The following is a 19,965-nucleotide window of genomic DNA, read 5'->3' as shown; positions in this document are numbered from 1 at the left end:
TTGAAACACAGATGAAATAGAAGAGAATTGCTTGGTGGAGGGTGAAGGGCTTGTGAGTAAACTCAAGAACAAAGTAGGTTCTAATGTGTATGTGTGATGCTGGCAATGGGATCTTGGGACACTTCCGACTTCAGAAAAGAAAATTACTGTATGTGTTCAAGGCTTTCTTCATGGTGTTACTTCATTTAATCTCTATGCTGAGGTATTTTTCCAATGGTGTCTACTTTCTTTTTTCTGAGCCCTGCACTAATAATGACTTTGACCAACTTAGCTTTGTTTTCTTTGCTATATAAATTTTGCAGATACCATCTTTTCAATCCATATAATTCATACCAAATTATTGCTACTTTTCTTTCTGATTAAAAAGCATCCAGGATTCTCAGCAAATCTGAGAAGTAAAAAAATAAAATAAAATAAAGAAAAAATTGATCTAATCCTGCTATCTAAAAGAAACCACTGACAACAATTTTATTTCCTTCCAAATGTTTCTCTTTGTGTATGTATATATACAGATACCTATATATTCTATTTTTTATATAACACTAGGGTCCCAGTGCACAAATTTGTGCATTCTGAAAGGAACTATGGGCTGCAAGGCTGTGGTGAGCTCAGAGGCAGGTCTTAGCCCATCCTCTGCTCCCCTACCCAACCCCTCCCGCTGCAGCCCTGGTCCCCTGTCTTCTGGCAGCCCCGCTCTGGCTGCGGCCGGTGCCGTCAGTGGTTGCAAGTGGTGGCTGCTGCCCTGATCACCCCTCAGGAGCAGGGGGAGGTGGAGAAGCCCTCAGGGGCAATTGGGGCCAGCAGCCGCCGCTTGCACCTGCTGACGCCGCTGACCAACTGGAACTGGTGCCAGGCATCAGCAGCGGACGAGAGCAGCTCCAGTGCTGGCTGCGGTTATGAGCGGGGCCAGTGCTGGCAGTGGGTGCGAGTGGTGCCTCTGGCACTGGCAGCAGGTGCGAGCAGGGCCATTTCTGGCAGCAGGTCTGAGAGGTGGCTGTTGGCCCTGATCGACCCTCAGGAGCAGGGGGAGGTAGAAATGCCCTGAGGGGTGATTGGGCCAGCGCCGGGTGCCAGCAGCGCCTGGCAGGACCATGGCGTGCAGGAGCAAAGAATTTTCAGTAACCACCAGAGGCTCGCCCTGATGACAACAACCAGCGCCCTGCCTTGGTCTGGTGCCCCCACTCACCTGCTCCAGCATCCCACAGCAGCCAATGCCCTCCATGTTTTGCGCTCTGCCACCTGCTGCCGATGCCCGCTATGTTCCATGTGTGCCCCCTGGTGGTCAGTGCATGTCATAGTGACCATTTGTTCCGTTGTTTGGTTGTTCCGCTGTTAGGTCTATTTGCATATTAGGGATTTATATATATAGATGATTTTGTGTGAATTTTGTCATGCCATTAAAAATAATACTTGTTGCTGAAACCGGTTTGGCTCAGTGGATAGAGCGTCAGCCTGCGGACTGAAAGGTCCTAGGTTCGATTCCGGTCAAGGGCATGTACCTGGGTTGCGGGCACATCCCCAGTAGGAGATGTGCAGGAGGCGGCTGATTGATGTTTCTCTCTCATCGATGTTTCTAACTCTCTATCTCTCTCCCTTCCTCTATGTAAAAAAATCAATAAAATATATTAAAAAAATAATAATACTTGTAAGATTCTTTTCAGTGACTACAAATATATTGTCAATGATTGTACTATTATTACTTTATTTGAAAATTCCCTAATTTTTGGACATTTAGATGTTTCTTAATGTTTTATTGCTATTATATAACACTGCAGTGAACACACTCTTTTTTGTCCACCTTTCTAGTCACTTAATTCATTCCATATTCATTTAGTTAAGAGATATTTACATAGCCCCTATTATAAGCCAGAGGCACTCAGCTCAGCATACAGCAAAAGACAAACCAGATCACTCTCTGCCCTCCCTGCCATCAGGGTGATTATGATCTGCCAGGAAGGAACATCCTGAATTATTGTAATTACAAGTGTAATGACTGTTACAAAGAAGGAGTGCAGTGGGTCTTGTGCCTTAGTCATTTCAGCCTGTCATAACCAAATATCTTAGACTGGGTCACTTGAACAACAGAAATTTACGTTCACAGTTTGGAGGCAGAAAGTCTGAGAGCAGGGTTCCAGCATGGTTGGGTTCTGGTGAGGGCTCTCTCTCTGGCTTGCAGGGGAGCACCTTCTTATTGAGTGCCTACATAACCTTTCCTCAGTACATGTGCTTGGAGAAAGCTCTCTCCCTTCCTTTACTTCTATAAATAGGACCCTTATGACTTAATTGAACCTTAATTATCTCCTAAAAGTCTTATCTTTAAATACAGTCACATTTGAAGGTTAGGGCTTCAACATATGAATGGAGAGAGGAAGAGGAGACTGGAAATTCAGTCCATACCATTTGGGAGAATCAAATGTTTAGAAATTTTTTGGGTTTTATTAATTTTATTTTTAATTTGGATGTACTCTTTTAGGGTGGCCAGATTTAGCAAATAAAGATACAGAATATCCAGTTACATTTCAATTTCAGATAAATAGAAAAACTATATTTAGTGCAAATATGCTCCATACAGTATTTGGTGTCCTGTAATTTCTCTGGCAATCATTCTTTTTAAGCTTTAACATGGTCAATGTCACTTAAAAAAAATCCATGTAAGAGATTATATCCTGCATATGTGTTATGCTACAGGACACCGCACTTAGATATTTGTTTGTTAAATTAATATGTGAACAGTGAGATTAAGTATTTTTAAAGTGCCCAGGTATAATGTACTGCAAACTTTGTCTTAACATTTCTGTGGGTAGACAATTTTTAAAATGCTATTGCTCCTTAGGTGTTTTTGGAAAAATCTTTAAGCATCTATTATTTGACTAAAAATTTTTATTATTTATACTACATCGGTTCCTAAAACATCAAAACATGTATATTTTTCTTCACTTTAAAAATAATTTAAACAGAAGGAGGCTTGTTTGTTTTTTGTGTTTTGTTTTTTTTTAAAGCATTCTCGATCTCTTAACATTTCTTCACAGCACATTGATTATAAAGTGAACATTTAACTTTTCTTGAAAAATCTGTTCTCCTGGAAAACTATTTTTATAAATTCTCAGAACAACGTGGCGATGGTGTAGGGCTTTTAGATGACATGTCGGTTGCACCTCTTCACATTAACTCTTTGTCCCAGTGAAGGCTGCCATTCACTGTTAGGCCAGCTAACTCTTATCTCAAGAGTAAGGTTTCAGCTGCTAGAATACTCTGTGACTCTCAACCACTTTCTCTGCCTTAAAGGCTTTATAACTATTCCTTGAAAAACACTCCAGCCAAGAAGGTGGCACAATTAGCATTTGCCTCAATACTGTCACAGAAAAGCTACCCAAGATAATTTTACACTGGGCCATAGACACATTATACGATTTTTTTCAAGGGACTACCAATTGGAAATGAGAGCTGAAATGTATCCTATACAGTATGATTGTACGTGCAAAGTGCTAACGTCTAAAGAAACACAATGTCACCCTATCTATGGAATCTAGCTGCCCACAGAAATATTCAACAAATATTTATTACATGGAAGTATCTGATTGGAGTGTCAATGTTCTCTAAATTAAACTACTGGCCTCGAGGTCCCTTTCAGATTTCCTAAGATTGCTTTTCTTTCTCTTCTCACCTCTAAGCTCATAAACACGGTGCATAGTCTCGCTTATCACCTCTAAAGGAAAAAGCTCTACTTGGATGACCCAAGCTCCTGGCCAGTAAATGCCGAATTGTAAGCTGTCCGGGATGGGAACATAAGAACATAAAATTATGTCTCCCTCTTTTAGTTAGGTTTTGATTTAATTCATATAATGGGAAGCTGTGAATTCAAAATATTCTTGTGAAGGGTTGCGAGGAATAGCTTAGTTTTCTGCATCCACAGGAGGCATCTTTTTTAGAAATGTGAACTACAAATATTTTAATGCAGAGCTTCAGGTGCAAGCTGCTTTGTCACACACTCCTCCTGACTAGCAGTCACTGTCAAACTCTGCAGTCCCTTTAGGACCCACGCTTCATGGGAATAAGAAGTTTTATTTTGCTCACTTCTCTATTTCTAATGCCTGGAGCAGTGTCTGACACATGATATCTTCCCTTTAAACACCTATTGAATTTATGAAGAAATAAAATATAGCAAAAACAAAAATGTGCTTGATTTCACCTCCCGAGTGTATAATCATGAACAAATGCTTGGTGAAGTAAGAGGGATACTCATAATTAGCACTAATTTCTTTCCTACTGTCAAGGTGGGTGTTCATCGGGCATACCAACTCTTCCTAATTGATGTTTTGAAAACTCCCCTTGCCAAACATTAGTGACTTTTGTCCTGCCATGTTTACATACCTTAGCCCCAGCACAGGCCCTTTTTGAAGTTAATTAAAGATTCACTTATGTTAAACATTTCCGGATGATAGCAAGAGACCAACTTGGTAGACAATAGAAGTAATCTCTAGTACTTCCCTCTGTGATTTTTCTCAGACAGGTCTTGAAGGGTCTGGTCCTAATGGGATTGATAGAAGCAAGATGGGGTGATGGGGAGATGCCTACAGCAAGAGAATGGCAGGGAGCTCAGAGACAAAGATCACCCACTTCATCCTTTGCATGGCTACGTGTACATTATCTGGGACAAATATAAAACTCCCTAGCTGGCTTCCCCTGCTGCCAGCGCCTTTCTAGTTTGCCTTTCATTTATTCATTGTGTGTTCCAAGGCTAGTTTTATACCAATTTAAAAGATAATCTTATCAGATTGCTTCCCAACCTTTTCACCTGAAAACGTCCTTTTATTAATTTTCTCCTCTGAGCGACTAGGTTTTTATTTTATTTACTTAAAAACTATACTTCTAAACTAATAATTTTCTATTTGAATTTTATTTTAGAAACTGTTGTTCATTTTCTCACCAGAAAATGGCAAGGTGTTACCACAAGGTGTGCATTTAGTTCAGCCAAGAGCAAAGAGACTCGACGTTAGCCCCAAGGAAATTAATCGTGCATAAAATATGTGTCTGTCCTTGTTCAGAGTTGTTTCTGAGGGTTCCTGGGTCCCCCAGGTTGAGAATCACACTAGGGTGAACATTGGGACCAACTAGGGAGATTAGAAATACTGTGCTCAGGCTTCATTCCAGACCAATTCATTCAAAATGTCTGGGCCATGGAGTAACTTTTTAAAAAAATAATAAGTTCATGTGGTTAAGAATGTTCAACAATACCGAAGAGTGATTTTAATGCATAACTGGGGTTAATACCATTGCACAGTATAGCGTCTTTAAAGCAAATGTTAAAAACAAAAGAAAAGAAAGGAAAAGGGACAAGCCTGCCTCAGAGGATGCATCGGTGACTGACTGGCTTTTGAAACTGTGGGTCTGGCCTCTCTCGTGCAATGGCAACTTCAGAAAGTAAGGGCAAAGTGCCCCCCATGCCCGAAGCACCTCCCTTCTCAGGGCACCTCTCAATAATAGAACAGGCCCTGCCAAACCCAACAGGAAACAGGAGCGTGAGCTCCAGCTCAAGATGTCTCAGGATTAAATTCCCTGCATTCAGTTGAACACATGCGGACACCATTTATTTCTCAATTGGCGTTCCTCCGGCCAAACAATCCTGCCTTTGCAAATGGCTTTCCTTCCTTCCCACACAGCTTTGGTGTCATCCCTTCTCCCAAGCCTACCTTTTGCTAACATTTCAGGGACAACTAAGGTTACACAGCTGTCTAAGAGTAAGGGGCAGATGTTCCTGCCAGATGTTGTACTCTTCCTGTGGCGTCCCAGCCCCAGCCCTGGTCCCCTTGTTCCTCGGTGCTGGTGACCGTTCAAAACCTCAGGAGAAGTCACATGTTTATTAAGATGCTCAGCATTGCCCTTTGGGCTTTGCAGGTGGACAGAAGCATTCCAAGGGATTAGGGAGATTTTGCTGCTGGAAAAATTGCCTGGAAAGGACAAGATTGATAAGATACAAACTATAAAATGGTGCGATGTGAAGGTTCTCTGATTCAATATGTTTGCAACTGTCTTGTAATAAAAAAAAGGAGACTTCCATAGGTTTACTTTGACAAAGTTAGTATATTTGTGGTACCTTATCAGAAAACAAATGCCCATTTTATTTATTTATTTGTTTGTTTGTTGTTTGTTTTACATTCATGTCTTTCTAAAAGCCAGACATTGTAAGGTACCTCAAAAAAACAAAACAAACAAACAAAAAACAGATTCAGCTCTCTGGCTAGTTAGGGAATGTAGAAATTGTTCAATGACTACCCTCATAGGCAGCTGCCATTTCCTCAGACTGATCTTATTGTCATTATTCCTAATAATAAAAATATATAATGATGATCTATCTCATTATTGGACAAAAAACATGGCTACAAACATTTGTGTATTATACTAAGCTACAAGGATTAGAAAAAATTAAAATGAATTTAAAATGAAAAAACTAGTCAAATTCTTTAAATTGCAAATGTATGAGAGAGAATGGTTAAAAGGTGAACAATTAGCTAACCTGCCTAGGTTATAGGGATTCTTTATACCATTCTTGCAACAATTTTTTGTATGTTTAAAATTATTTCAAAATAAAAGTTTAATAAATTGTAGTACAAATAATAAATTAATTACTGAGAATTAACAACTACAAAAGAAATGATGCTGAGACAGCATCTTACGGTGTGATATACAGTATTGCAAATAATAAAATTCTTTTGGAAAGAATCATAATCTATTGATAAAGAACAATAGGCTGAAATCAAATCAAGAGATGTGAGTGTACAAGCATAAAGAAAACATCTTTTATTGCAACTTCATTGCTGAAGTTACAGGTGGCTATTCCTTTCTCATTCTAAAATGAAACTCACTGAGGTGTGAACCTATCAGAGAAAAACATTCCTGGACTGCTTGAAAATTAAATGTAATTCTCTTCAAATTTTCCTGAGTGATCCAGGGGAAATGTTGCTGTATTTGCATCATCATGGAATCACTTGGCACAACCCTATGTATGTTTTAGATCTTGCTCCTTGGTAACAACTGATAACAAACATTCAATAGTTTTTTCAACTTCAGCATCATCTAATCTATGGACAGCTGGGAGAGCCTCGTGTGAGGATAAGCGTGCTCCCTTCTTGCTGGGAGGAAAGGATTCAGGTGCTTCTTGGAGGGCCCACATTTTTCTAAATGCTACCCAACCATGACAGAGGACCTGGTGCATTTAGATCAAAGTGTATCCTATCCTATCCTATCCTATCCTATCCTATCCTATCCTATCCTATCCTATCCTATCCTATCCTATCCTATCCTATCCTATCCTAGTGGTTCTCAAAGTGTGGTCCCCAACCAGCAGCAGCACCTGGGAATGTGTAGGAAATGCAGATGATCGGGCCCTGCCCAGACCTACTGAGTAGAAATGCTAGTGTGGGGCCCAGGAGTCTGCATCTATTAAATTCCTCGGGAGCTTCTGAAGCACACTTTAAAGGTTGTGAACCGCTGATAACTCATCCACTCAGCGAGTTTGGAGGAACACTGTCTGTTAAGGAGACACCTATGTCTCCTCAGAAAAGGGACTAATTACCAATTTCCTCACAGTTAAAAGCCTTCAGGAAAAAAATCACCATAATTTAAATGGCTCGAGCTCTCAGAGAACTGCTTCATATGACCATAAATAAAAATTTAAAAACAATTAGGGCAGCCCTGAAAGCTCTTTTATCCTCTTGTGATTAAATGCACCAGGGCCTTGCCACTTGGCTATTATAATTTTATATCCACCTCTATATTAAGGTTCTTGGTTTGCACTCTTTGCTTTTGGGAAGCGAACGCCTGTCATTTTCTGGCACCATGGAGTCATTAGTAAAGGCTTTCGCATAATGCCCGGGATCACAATGTGAACACAGCCTTTGCATTAAATGAAAATGGCTCAATACAATCCCTGTAGGCCAGCAATTAGGACATTTTTCTGAAGTCAAGCAGAGCAGTCTGTTTAAGTTCAACATAAAGCAGGATGGGAAGTCCAGACAATCTGGTCAGAGATGTGGGAGGGACGAGGATGGGGAGGGAGCTGAAGAGGGAAGGCTGCTCCTAAATCCCTGGCCGCCTGAGAGCAGAGGTGGACTCTCGTGGATGTGCTCTGCCTGCCAGCCACAGACTCCCGAGTGGCTCCCGTGGCTCCTGCACAAGCTTCCCCGAGGTGCACGAGCGCGCAGACTCTACACTCTGCTAGTAGGAGTTGGGCTGCTTGGCAGGGTGTAAACACTGCATTTCCAAGTGGGAGAACAGGATCCCAGTCTCAGTCTACCTCTCATTGGCTTTGAAACTTGGAGCAGATCATTTAAAATTCTCTGAGTATCCACTTACTTTATTTAATAACCTTTTTTTTAAGTTCTAAAGCTATATGATTTTGCTTTGAAAAATATTAATAACACTGAATAAAACTATGAAATGATAATTCTGAAGACAAAAGCAGGCTCGTGAGGATAACTATTTGTGCATAGAATTTCAAATTCATTTTAGTTTTTTTAAAAAATGCACGGCCTAGAAGGAAAAAGAATAGGTGTTTGCAAATGACTGCTTTTTGGTGCCTTTGCATTTGCAGTTCATGCAAAATGCAAGTACCTTTATGGGCTTATTTGGCAATAACCCCACAGGGCTGAGTATGTATACTCCGGAGCCCTGCGATTTTTATCAGCCATGTGATCCCAGCTGACAATAGCAGATTTAGCAAACTTAGTGTTTCATAAAGGTGTGGGCAGCATTCTAGGTTCTGGTCTCCCATAGACTAACTGACCCCTTTCTTTTTGAATGTTATGTGCAGTTTCTCTGTTAACATTGAGCCAATATTCTGGGAAAGTCTGTAAAACAAAAAGTGCAGGACGTGACTTGGACAGATTGCTGACTGTCTTTCACAGGCTGGATTTTATGAACTCTTCCATGTATGACAGTGTTTTGTTTTGGCTTTAATGTATTCGATGGTGGAGGGACACTGAACCAAACCATTGTGGTCAGGCTCACAAAGATTTAATAGAGTCCCAGGCGGGCCACAGAGAAGGATTCATTAGGCGCCAAGAGTGAGATTCCAATGGTGTATATTCAAAATAGGACACTGTCATTAAAAATGGAGTTGATTGAGATGAAAATGCTTGCATTTAATAGCAGGTCCTATGGTCAGATGAAAGGCTATCTAAAATAGACCATTGCTACAGTGAAATAGAAGAGAAAGGAAAAATCATTAGAGATACATAACTGAATATCAAACATCACCACACCTCGACAAGCCCCCCCAGAGATCTATAGTGGTTCTGAAATCTCTTAAAGAAGCCAATAATCCATTCAGTCAGAAATGTAACTGGGCATTTGTTGGTGTATGAATGATGGACAGAACTATTCATTTTTTCCTGGATATTGAGACATACAAACTTAATTATATTTAAACTAAGTTAAAATATCACAATATTTTTTTTATTTCTCAAACACCCACTGTTTGTAGAGGACAGGTCTGAGTATTTTCTTGGGGTATGTGATGTAGTATAAAGTTTGAACTTACTTTTAAGAAGCTTGAAATTCATCTGGAGAGAAAGCATCTAGAAAAATAACTACCATCTATAATATTCTTTGAGTATTTGCTGTTTGCCGGCACTATATTTAGTGCTCTACGTGCGTTGTTTTATTTAACCCTTGAAACAACCATCTAGGTAGATATTGTCATTATCCCCTTTCACAGTTGAGGAAGTTGAGACTTACAGACATTAAGCACCTTCCCACTATCTGAGCTAGTAAGCAGCAGGACTGGCATTTGAACTGAATCTGGCCCCACATCTTACTGCCTCCTAACCACTGCAGATGGCATTGAAACTCTCTACCAAGTAATATGTAAACAAATGCAAATGCAGTGCAGACTGAACCGATGAGCGTTTATGGAGAAGAAATAGAGTTTGTTAATAGTTATGTTTTGGAGAGTTTTCACTATTCAGAATGGGCATAGAATATTACCAAGGAACATGGCGAAGAAACTAAAATATAGTAGTAAGTATATTTTATGCCAGTTTCTACCACTAAACCTTATTACTATTAAAGGTGGCCATCCTGCCCAGTCGGCATGTCTCAGTGGTTGAGTGTTGCCCTATGAACCAGGAGGTCATAGGTTGATTCCTGGTCAGGGCACATCACCAGGTTGTGGGCTCGATCCCCAGTGTGGGGCATGCAGGAGGCAGCTGATCAATAATTCTCTCTCATCATTGATGCTTCCATCTCTCTCTCTCCCTCTCCCTTTCTCTCTGAAATCATAAAAATATGTTTTAAAACATAAAACAAATAAAGGTGGCCATCCTTTCTCCCTAACCGCACTGCCCTCCATCTCCCTACTTTCCCCCTACTCTATGTTAAGAGTTACTGCCTGAAAACCTGCAATGAATGGGAAAGGGGTCTTAGTATAGATTTGAATTCTGGCCCTTTCATCTGAGGAAGTGTCATTCTGTGGATAAAGGGATTTGCTTCCTGAACAACCAGCTTGCAGACTTGACCGTGGCCACTTCCTTCCCCGTGGCCCACTTTACTCCACCTTAGACCCTGTGATTCAGGTGATGGAGTGAGGCCACCGCCTTCGCCACCCGCACCAGGTTATCTTACCCTTTTGAAATCTATTGTGCTTTCATTTGTGATCCCTCTATGTAGGCCAGGCTGCTCAGGCCCTTCTATGGGCTCTTTATCTGATCCCTGGGGTCTGTAATGAATCTCTTTCCCTTCTTCATACTCTCTTTACTCTGCCCAAGCCTATCTCCTCGGCATTCGCTTCATCTTGTTCTACCAAACAGGCTCCACTCTTTCATCTAAGCCATTCCCAGGCTTCATCCAACAGGCTTTCCACTGGGAAAAGTCCTTTCCTCACTTTCATTTCTTCTTAAATTCCTCCCCATTTTCACTGATAATTGTTGTTTTTTGGTACAATGCCCCTGACAGTGTTAAACTCAGAGATGTTAAACTTAGTGATCATTTGTGTGCTTGCTGGCATATTTATTATCCCCTGCACTTTCTTCTTATGCGGTAGGGTATGTGGTTATGTTCCACGCATTGTTATGGGCCCATATTTTAGATTTTAAACTTCTAGGGAGCAGGAACCCTGTCTACTTTAATTCATTTTAAAACATTTTGAGCTGCACTCTGTGTATTTGGGCAACTGAATCCTATCTGGCTATTGAACCAATGGAATACAATTTAAAGAAAAACAAGATAATACTAATTTTGGACTGTCTTTATGGAATTTACTTATTTTTCTTTCTGGGTTTTGGCTAGTACATGTGAATTTTATGGTAGAGTCATACAAATTTTAAATAATTAAATAGAATAGTTCGAAGTGGTGAAAATTCCAGATTATATTCATTTAAAAAGGAAAACAGTTGTATTACTTTCAGGACCATATAGTGACATGAATCATTTACAAAGTATTAACAATATTTGTCCAAGGAGATCTGTAATATTAGCATAAGAGTCAGGAGACCATGTATTATATTGAGCTCAGAAAGACCTACATTTGCATTTTAATTTTGCCATGTAAAAACTTTATGTTCCTGGACAAGTCCTTCACCTCTTCGACTGTGCTTGCCTTTTCCCAAATCAGTACTGGGTATTCGGTGAGAATCTACAAGTAAAGCACTTAACATAATATGTGTTGTGCAAATGATTAGCATTCAAGAACTTCTAGCCAATATTAATATTTTTACGTGATGTTTGAAAAAGTGCTTCAAAAGCCCTTAGTTTCTTACTTCCTATAATCTTGATTACATTTGTAATTGACTCAGCAAACTCTTCATAGCTCTTCAGTGCTGGGTCTGAATGCTTGATACATTCTTTTTAAGGGATTTAAATTCATGTGAAGAAGGTGGACTAAGAATAAGAGAACTTTTTCTCTGCTGTGTCCTCAGCACCACGTCTCCAAAATCTGCCCTGTGAGCAGAGAATTGTAGAGGCAGGAAGTAGCAGATTTGATGGCACGTCACAGTCTCCAGTGATGTGCAGAATCAAGGCCTGCCTGCCTGCCTGCCTGCCTGGAGTCCCTTTTTCCTCACCATTTCCAGTTAGGCCGCAAGCTGTCTTAGAATTCCTACCAGAGAAGGAATGATGGCACTCTGTAGGAACCTCATTGGCTCAGGGTTCATTCTCAGGCCAGCAGTGTAGAAAAGCAAATGAGCATTTTATCAGAGAAGAAACCATAGTGCGATGCTGCAGGGTCTTTTGTCATAAGAGTTGCTGGGGTTTTTCTTGTTTGTTTGTTTTTGTTTTCTGTTGTTATGTTTTTGTTTTTTAATGGAAAGCTGTGAAAACAGTCTGAGATGCCTGAGGATTTTATAGGCATTTCCATCTTGGTAAGAGGTTAGAAATCTTGTTTTAAAGGGCTTGGGTTATAATAATTGGGAGAACAGTTGGCTTCAGTGATAATCGATAAAAGAGAAATGATGCCTGATGACCAGATTAGTTTCTCACTTGTCCAGACGAGCAGCTTTCTCCCAATGATCTGAATCCCACCACTGGTGGGTGGTGGGAGCCACTGAGCGCAGAGCCGAGCACCCTGGTGCCTTTGCAGGCAGGGTGCTGAGTTTGTGGAAATATCATTCATTCAGGGACTCTGAAGGTCTTGTGCAACCAAACAGCTTTGCTCATTTGCTTACCTCTACTCTGGAACAATTCCTGAAAGTTTATTACTATTTTTAGCAAAGTTTCTGACATATTTAAAATCTTCCAGTGACCTTTAGGATAAGAAGTTTTGTTTTTATTTCTTTAAAATGCTGTGTTATACGTTTACCATGTATTTTCCAAACCAGTTACTCTAACACAAAGACCTCTTAATGGCTTTTCTATGCCTCATATACTAATATATATGTGATACTGAGAACTTGAATTTCCCTTTATTTTTGTTTTCGTTAATAATAGAAACCTTTTCTAAACATAAATTCCTTGAAATCAATTTAGGCAATGAAGTAGATGAGTTATATTGAATAGCTTTAGAATCAAAGAAGCATTCTGATTGACTGGACTTTCAAAAAATTTTTTTGTCTTTCATGTTTATTTTACTTAGGATATAAGTAAAATCATTCCAGTTTGGCTCCGTGACAGTGAAAACAGACAAGTACTATTAGGCAAATGCAACCCTGTAAGGGTCCATGTGGAGAACTATCTGAACTAACCTGCAGTGTACTAGACAAAACAAAAAAACAGAAAACCCTTTGAAATTGTTTCATTTTAGGATCTGTGTAATCATTCCTACAGGCCTAAAGATCTTGTACATATTCAGGCATCCTGTGCAATTTCTTGTCCCTTCCCCAGAGTCATTTCTCTACAAAGCAAATCTAATCATGCCATTCTCTTCTTTCATTTTTTAACTTTAATTTCTTATTGTTGACACTATTACACATGTCCCCCTTCCTCCCCACCCTTTGTCCACTTCCACCTAGCCCTCTTCCCCTCCCCCTCACTCGACCCTTTCCACACTGTCATCTGTGTCCATGGGTTATGCCTATATGTTCTTTAGCTAATCTCTTCACCTTCCTTTATCTGGTCCCCCCATCTGCCTCCCCTCTGACATTTGTCATTCTGTTCCATGTATCAATTCCTCTGGTTCTATTTTTGTTAATCAGTTGATTTTGTTCATTAGATTCCACATATTAGTGAGATCATATGGTATTTGTCTTTCTCTGACTGGCTAAGTGAAATAAGCCTTTCCCTTCTTAATGGCCCCTCCTTTGCACATAGGGTAAATCCAGGCACCCTTCAAATCAGGCCCTTTGAGAGCCAGCCTTGTCTTTCACCCTTTTTCCTATTGCCCCTGGGCCCCATTCCTGTGGACTAGTTTGTAGGCTTATGGATGTGCTCACAGCTTCATTCCTGTTCAAGGCATTCCCTCCAAGAGAAATGCTCTCTCTCCTGCTTCCCCTCCCCTCCGCCAGCCTTAGGTACTTCTCCTCTTCCTTTCCAACCAGGTTCAAGCATCACTTCCTCTCTCAGCCCAGGCAGAACTGTCCTTCTTGGCCTTCTATCACCATCATAGTTCCACATCCTTCTGACTACACATTATATCGTCCATTTGCATCCTATTTCCCCAACTGGCTTGAGCTCTTTGAAAGAAAGAAAGATCTGACCATGGGATTCATTTCTGTCTCCCAGTGCCAGCCACTTAGTAAGTTCTCAAAAAGTGTGTGTTGACTGAATGATTGATTAGGCGAGTAAAGAAGGAACTGGATTATAAACGATGTTCTCTTACAATAATAGCTGATGATTCCCTGCCCTTAAATATTATCAGTACTGGTTGCGTACACTGTCTTCATCCCTTCCATGTGTAATACTGCTGTAGGTTTCGGAGAATCACAAATGGTCCAGACTTGAGGGTCAGACATTTATTATTCTCTTTAGGGTTCGTTTTGGCTTTCTGTGGTTTGCCACCCTCATCGTTGATCCACTAGTAATAATAATAATAATTTTTAAAAGCAACTAGAAGAAGTTGCTGCTGAGTGGTAAACAAATTCTAGCCTACTTGTCCTCAAGCCTTAGAAACCTCCGTGTTCAAAGGCAATGCAACCATTACAACTAGACCTCCTGGCACTGAGTCTGTCAGCAAGGGGGTAGTCCCTGCAGGAATCAAAGGACTCCCAAGGCTTGAGCCTGGATGGTAGAAAGCAGCACAGCACGTGTGTGTGTGTGTGTGTGTGTGTGTGTGTGTGTGTGTGTGTGTTAAGAAAGGGGGTTCTTTTATATGGCAGAGAACAGGGGGAAAGGTATAGATTTAGTGGATTTTGACCCTTACTATGTTTAAAACTGAACTCCTGGTATCTTTTAGCTTCAAAACTCCGGCTCCTTTCCCTGTCCCAGCTAATAGCAACCCTAGTCTTTCAATTACTCAGGCCAACATGTTTTTTTTAAATGTATTGGTTTCTTTCTTTTTAAAAAAAAAAAAATATTTTACTGATTTTTTACAGAGAGGAAGGGAGAGGGATAGAGAGTTAGAAACATCGATGAGAGAGAAACATCGATCAGCTGCCTCCTGCACACTCCCTACTGGGGATATGCCCGCAACCAAGGTACATGCCCCTGACCGGAATCGAACCTGGGACCCTTCAGTCCGCAGGCCGATGCCCTATCCACTGAGCCAAACCGGCCAGGGCAGGCCAACATTTTTGATATCACCTTCGCGTCTCCTCTTCAGGATTCAACCCCTTCCCACTACCCTCCCAGTTTCACCGCATCTCTACTGGATCATTCCAGTTGTTTCTACCTGGAGTTCTGTAATTGCCCAGCTTCAGGATATTTTCAACCTAGTAGTCACAGCAAGTCTGTTAAAAGATGTCAGCACCTTTTGCTCCTCTACTGAAAACCATCCAAAGGCTTGACATCTAAGCCAAAATCCTTCCTCTGAGCCCCAAGCGTCACATTATCTGGCCCCTCGGACCTCATCTCTCTCCATCTTCCTGGCTCACTCCACTGCAGCCACACCAGTTCCTTGGACTTTCAGGCTCACTGTTATCTCAAACCCTTTGCATTTGCTATTCCCAGTACTTCACATTTTCTTCCCTACTTGGGTAGATTCCTCACTTCCTTCAGATCTTTCCTCCAAAGCTATCTTCTCAATGCAGCCTGTCTCTACCTAAATTTTCCTCTCCATTGGCACTTCATAACCCTCTTCTCCTTCCTCCTCAGTACTTGCTACCTCAGATTTTTATCTTCTGTTTACTGCTGTATCCGCAGCACTGAGAACAATACTTGGTACAGAAAAGATGCTCAATAACTATTTGTTGAATTAGTTGGATATTTTAAATTGTTATTTTTAGGACTTAAAGAAGTATACTTTCTCTTTTGGCTGAGATTCCAAACATTGTGTTCAGCAGGAGACTTTGAAAGTTTATTGTAGTCTGTGGGTGGGAAAAAAAGGGGGAGGGAAAAGATTATATTTCTTGATTACAATTTGCAACCTTAGGTGGTTTTCCTTAGCTGGCATATATTTGCTTTTCTCTCTTAGAAAGCCCTTTAGTCAGATCCCTTGATGGATCATAAGGCAAAAAGGAGAAAGTCCACTGCATCAGCATCAGCATCAAGGACCATGGATTCCAAGAGGCAGGTTACACTGATTTTTTTAGATTTCCTTGAAGTGAAATGTCTACTCTATATTTAAATCTGTATTTTTTTTTAAAGCAAAATGTTTGAGCATTAGAAAATATAGCCACAAAGTGGTAGAGACACAGAGTAAACACTCTAAGGGGGGCGTTTCTGCACAGATGAAGAGACCTGCAGGGAAAGAGGACCAGCCCCTGCGGTTGAAGTGGTGGGAACACTGAGGGGCACAGAGCTTCCCTGCTTAGACCAGGGGCATCACTGCTCCTCACACCACAAGGGCTGTCTACCCAGGGTGTCTGAGGAATCTGAAGGCTAAGGAAATTTGCTGCCTTGTTTTATGGAAAATTGCCAGGCAGGAAACAAGGTTTAGAGCCACAAAAGCCTCCTGACTTGACAGGGAGATTGTGTGCCCACCCACATTCAGATTTCCTGCTGAGGGGCTGTTGGGAACCTCTGTTCTCTCCCTCCTCGCTGATCATGCCACTGTCACTTAATATGTTAAGGCAGTGCATTTGGACTTTAGGTTTTGGGCCACGTGTCTTCTGACATTCTGCAGCACTCACCGGTTTGTGGAACTGGTCGCTCTTACTTGGCAATGCTTTGCTGAGTGATGCTGTTTTTCCTTCTGTATAACTGATCGTTGAGTGCCACTTAAAGTCAGCTGCAAGAGAAATTATCACAGTGGGTTAATATTTTGGTCTGAAAGAGTTCAAGAGTTTTGTCCCCTGCAAAAAGATCCATCCATTTTTAATATTCAATGTATGTGTTTGTTTGCACATGTGTGTGCCATGAAATTAAAGATATGTATGAAAATTCATTGTCAGATTTGGATGAGTGAATGAAGGGAGGATTAAAATATTAAATTTATTTTTTTAAAAACCTAAATGTCTTTAAAGGAAAATGAGCAAGGCTGTACCATATGTTAAAATTTTCCTAGGATCTCACCACTTGATTTAAACAAACATCCACTTTCTTCCTTTACACATAGCCTCTCATTTATTCATAGACGCTTCACTCTCACAGAGAAGAATAGATTTTAATGTCTTCTAGGGAAAATTTAGATAATTTTTATTTTGGCAAAAGTAGATTTTTGAACTTATGGGGTTCTTTATCAAGTATGTGATGACCTGCATATGGCTAAGGAATAAACATTCTCAACTGCTTCAAAGAGGAGTTAGGGCATCAAGTGGAAATTAGGAATAAGCAAGAAGATGTTAATACTAATCCTATATAATAAGAGGCTAATATGCAAATCGACCAAACAGCTGAACGACCAAACAGCTGAACGACCAGTCGCTGTGACACTCACTGACCACCAGGGCCAGACACTCAATGCAGGAGCTGCCCCCTGCTGGTTAGTGCACTCCCACAATGGGAGCGCTGCTCAGCCAGAAGCCAGGCTCATGGCTGGTGAGCGCAGCAGCAGTGGCGGGAGCCTCTGCCGCTTCCATGGTAGTGCTAAGGATGTCCAACTGATGGCTTAGGCCCACTCCCTGTGGGGAGCCTAGGTCGTCCGTTGAACATTCCCTGAGGGCTCCTGGACTGCGAGAGGGCACAGGCTGTGCTGAGGGTCCCCTCCAAGTGCACGAATTTCATGCACTGGGTCTCTAGTGTTGAATAAATGTGGAACAGCTTTATTAAAAAGCAGTGAGTTTTCTGTTTCTGGAAGCATATTGGTTGACAGATTTTGTAAATACTAAAGAAAAGAATACTTTTCAGGAGCATATACGTCCAATTCTAAAATTTCATGGTTGAAATAAGATGAAATCTTATTCTTTTATGATTATGATTCTTTATCCTGAAACTCTTATAATTACTATTTTGAACCCCAATGAAGACCTTTGCCTTTTTTCTTTGTTAGGCTTCATCTGGCTGTCTGCATTACTCTCTGGTAATGAGTTCCCCTCCCCTGGAGAAATTTTCCCAGAAGTTCCACCCACGCCCACTTGCCAGGGTGGCTGTAAAAGGAATTCCTAGCCTGGTGGAAGGTAAGCGGGAGAAAGGAAATGAATTGGTGGCGTGCCAGGTACTCGATACACATCATTTCATTTAAACAGCCCTATACGTTACGCAACTTCATCTTCATTTTACATGCGAAGAAACTGCCGCGAGGTGATACTGTGAAACTCCCACAAGGCCATACATCTACCAAATGGTGCAATAGAGATTCATGCCTGAGCCCACCCTACAGGGCCTCCTCTCCCAAGCTGTCCAGTGGGATGCAAGATGACTGTATGGGGAACCACTAAACTGATTAATCAAATCAGTCAAATAATCAGTTCCTTCAGTGATTTAGCTGATTTATTTACTCATTTGACATCTTTGGTTTACTTTGCAAAACGGGACAGGTGATTTTGGGATCTTGCAGAAAAATCCAAAGAAATCTCTTAGGTCCAGTTGCCAATAAGATAAATTACTTATGGCAGAGTTTGACTTGGTTTTTAAATAAGAATCTATTGAACCTAACAGATGGCTGTGTGTTGAGGGGGCAATGCTAAGAAGAGGGTGGGTAGATGCAAAGAAGCTAGTCCAGCAGCACAAAGGCAGTCGAGTGGCTTCTTAAATTCTTAACATCAGAAATTGCTCAAGTTGTAAAAGTTCTTAGAAAGCATTTTTATTCTGCCCTGCCCCATTACTGATGGGCAACTTGGGTCCTAGAGAGTTGAATGAGCTGCCCACCGCCACACCCGGATTAATGACAGCACCAGATGCGCCACCCATTTGATGAATCCTCTTCGAGGATCCTCTCCACCCTAAGCCACCTGCCCTAATAAATAGGTGATCCCCAAGGAGAGAGAATGAAGGCCTGACACAAAGACCCTGCATTAAAATAAGTGCAAAGTTGTTTAAGTGAGTGACCTCTCTGGCCTTTCAAAGGTCTTGGGGATACGACCCATTTTCAATGTATGGCTTTTGGTCAGGCTGCTTTCAGTGTTTCATGGTAAAGAAAGACCCTCACTTGTGAAGCAGCAAACATCACAACACAAATCTTATATCTGTTTTGGCAAAAAGATTGCCAAGTGAATATCCACATGCTTTGGTTCTGATTTTGTTCAGGATTCTGTCCCAGTCACATTCTTAGCTGAGAAATAGATTATCAGGAGTCGCCAATGTTCTTCCTGTCCCAGAGACAAGCATGCTTATAAGCAGAACATTTTATCTCCCAAAGGGCACCCCCCTAGTTTGGTTCTCAAGGGAAAAAAACACAAACCAGCATTTGCTTGAACTTCTACAGTGTTCCCAGCCATCATCCGCTCCACACTGCTCTGTAGAAGTTGAATATGGGGAGCGACTATAAGATTGCACATATTTCTTTCTAGCCGACCAAAAATCTGTTTCCAGCATCCCCTACCCTCTTTTCTTCTCTGCAGCTCTAGTCTCAGGCAGTATTCTCCGTTTTAAATGGATGTCACATTAAGTATTTAAAAACACAGAGAGAGCTCTGTAATGACTGCTTTAAGAGTTGCCAGAGTCGTGGGGACAAACAGAGCAACTTGCTTGTAACGTTATTGCTTTCCATAGATTGGAAACTGCTTGTCAATGGCTTACATTCTCAGTCTGTATGCGTCGTGGCCCACAGGCCTGGCTGCTGCTTCCCAGAGAATGCTGACTCACATTTCCATTAGGCAAATCAGGGCTGGCTCGGCGGGCTGCCTTTCAGCCACCTAATTGCTGCTTTGGGTAGATGAGGTCCCAGTTTTGGACCACAGTTTCTGGAAAATTTGGCTGAGTTGAAAACTGTCCGATAAAATGTCTCCTCACTCTAATTCTAGCTCCTTCCGATGAATCTTAAACCTCAGGAACCATAAATGAATTGAATTCACACGCTAAAAAACCCCAACACGGTTCAAGTCTGATTCTGGAGTATAATCATCT

The 19,965-nt window shown here is 41.2% G+C and overlaps 1 long non-coding RNA gene across 1 annotated transcript in view; it reads left to right on the top strand.

Annotated features, from left to right (window-relative positions):
- The window catches only part of LOC118660303, a 198,086-nt gene extending 180,038 nt beyond the window's left edge, over positions 1–18,048 (top strand). Inside the window, exon 4 of the long non-coding RNA XR_004968864.1 lies at positions 17,951–18,048. This is a non-coding gene — a long non-coding RNA (uncharacterized LOC118660303). The remainder of the gene's footprint in view (positions 1–17,950) is intronic.
- Positions 18,049–19,965: the final 1,917 nt, after the last annotated feature.

This window comes from Myotis myotis, unplaced genomic scaffold (genome assembly GCF_014108235.1).
Source record: "Myotis myotis isolate mMyoMyo1 unplaced genomic scaffold, mMyoMyo1.p scaffold_m19_p_7, whole genome shotgun sequence".
Lineage (NCBI taxonomy): Eukaryota > Metazoa > Chordata > Mammalia > Chiroptera > Vespertilionidae > Myotis > Myotis myotis.
This window is presented reverse-complemented; position numbering and strand designations above follow the sequence as displayed.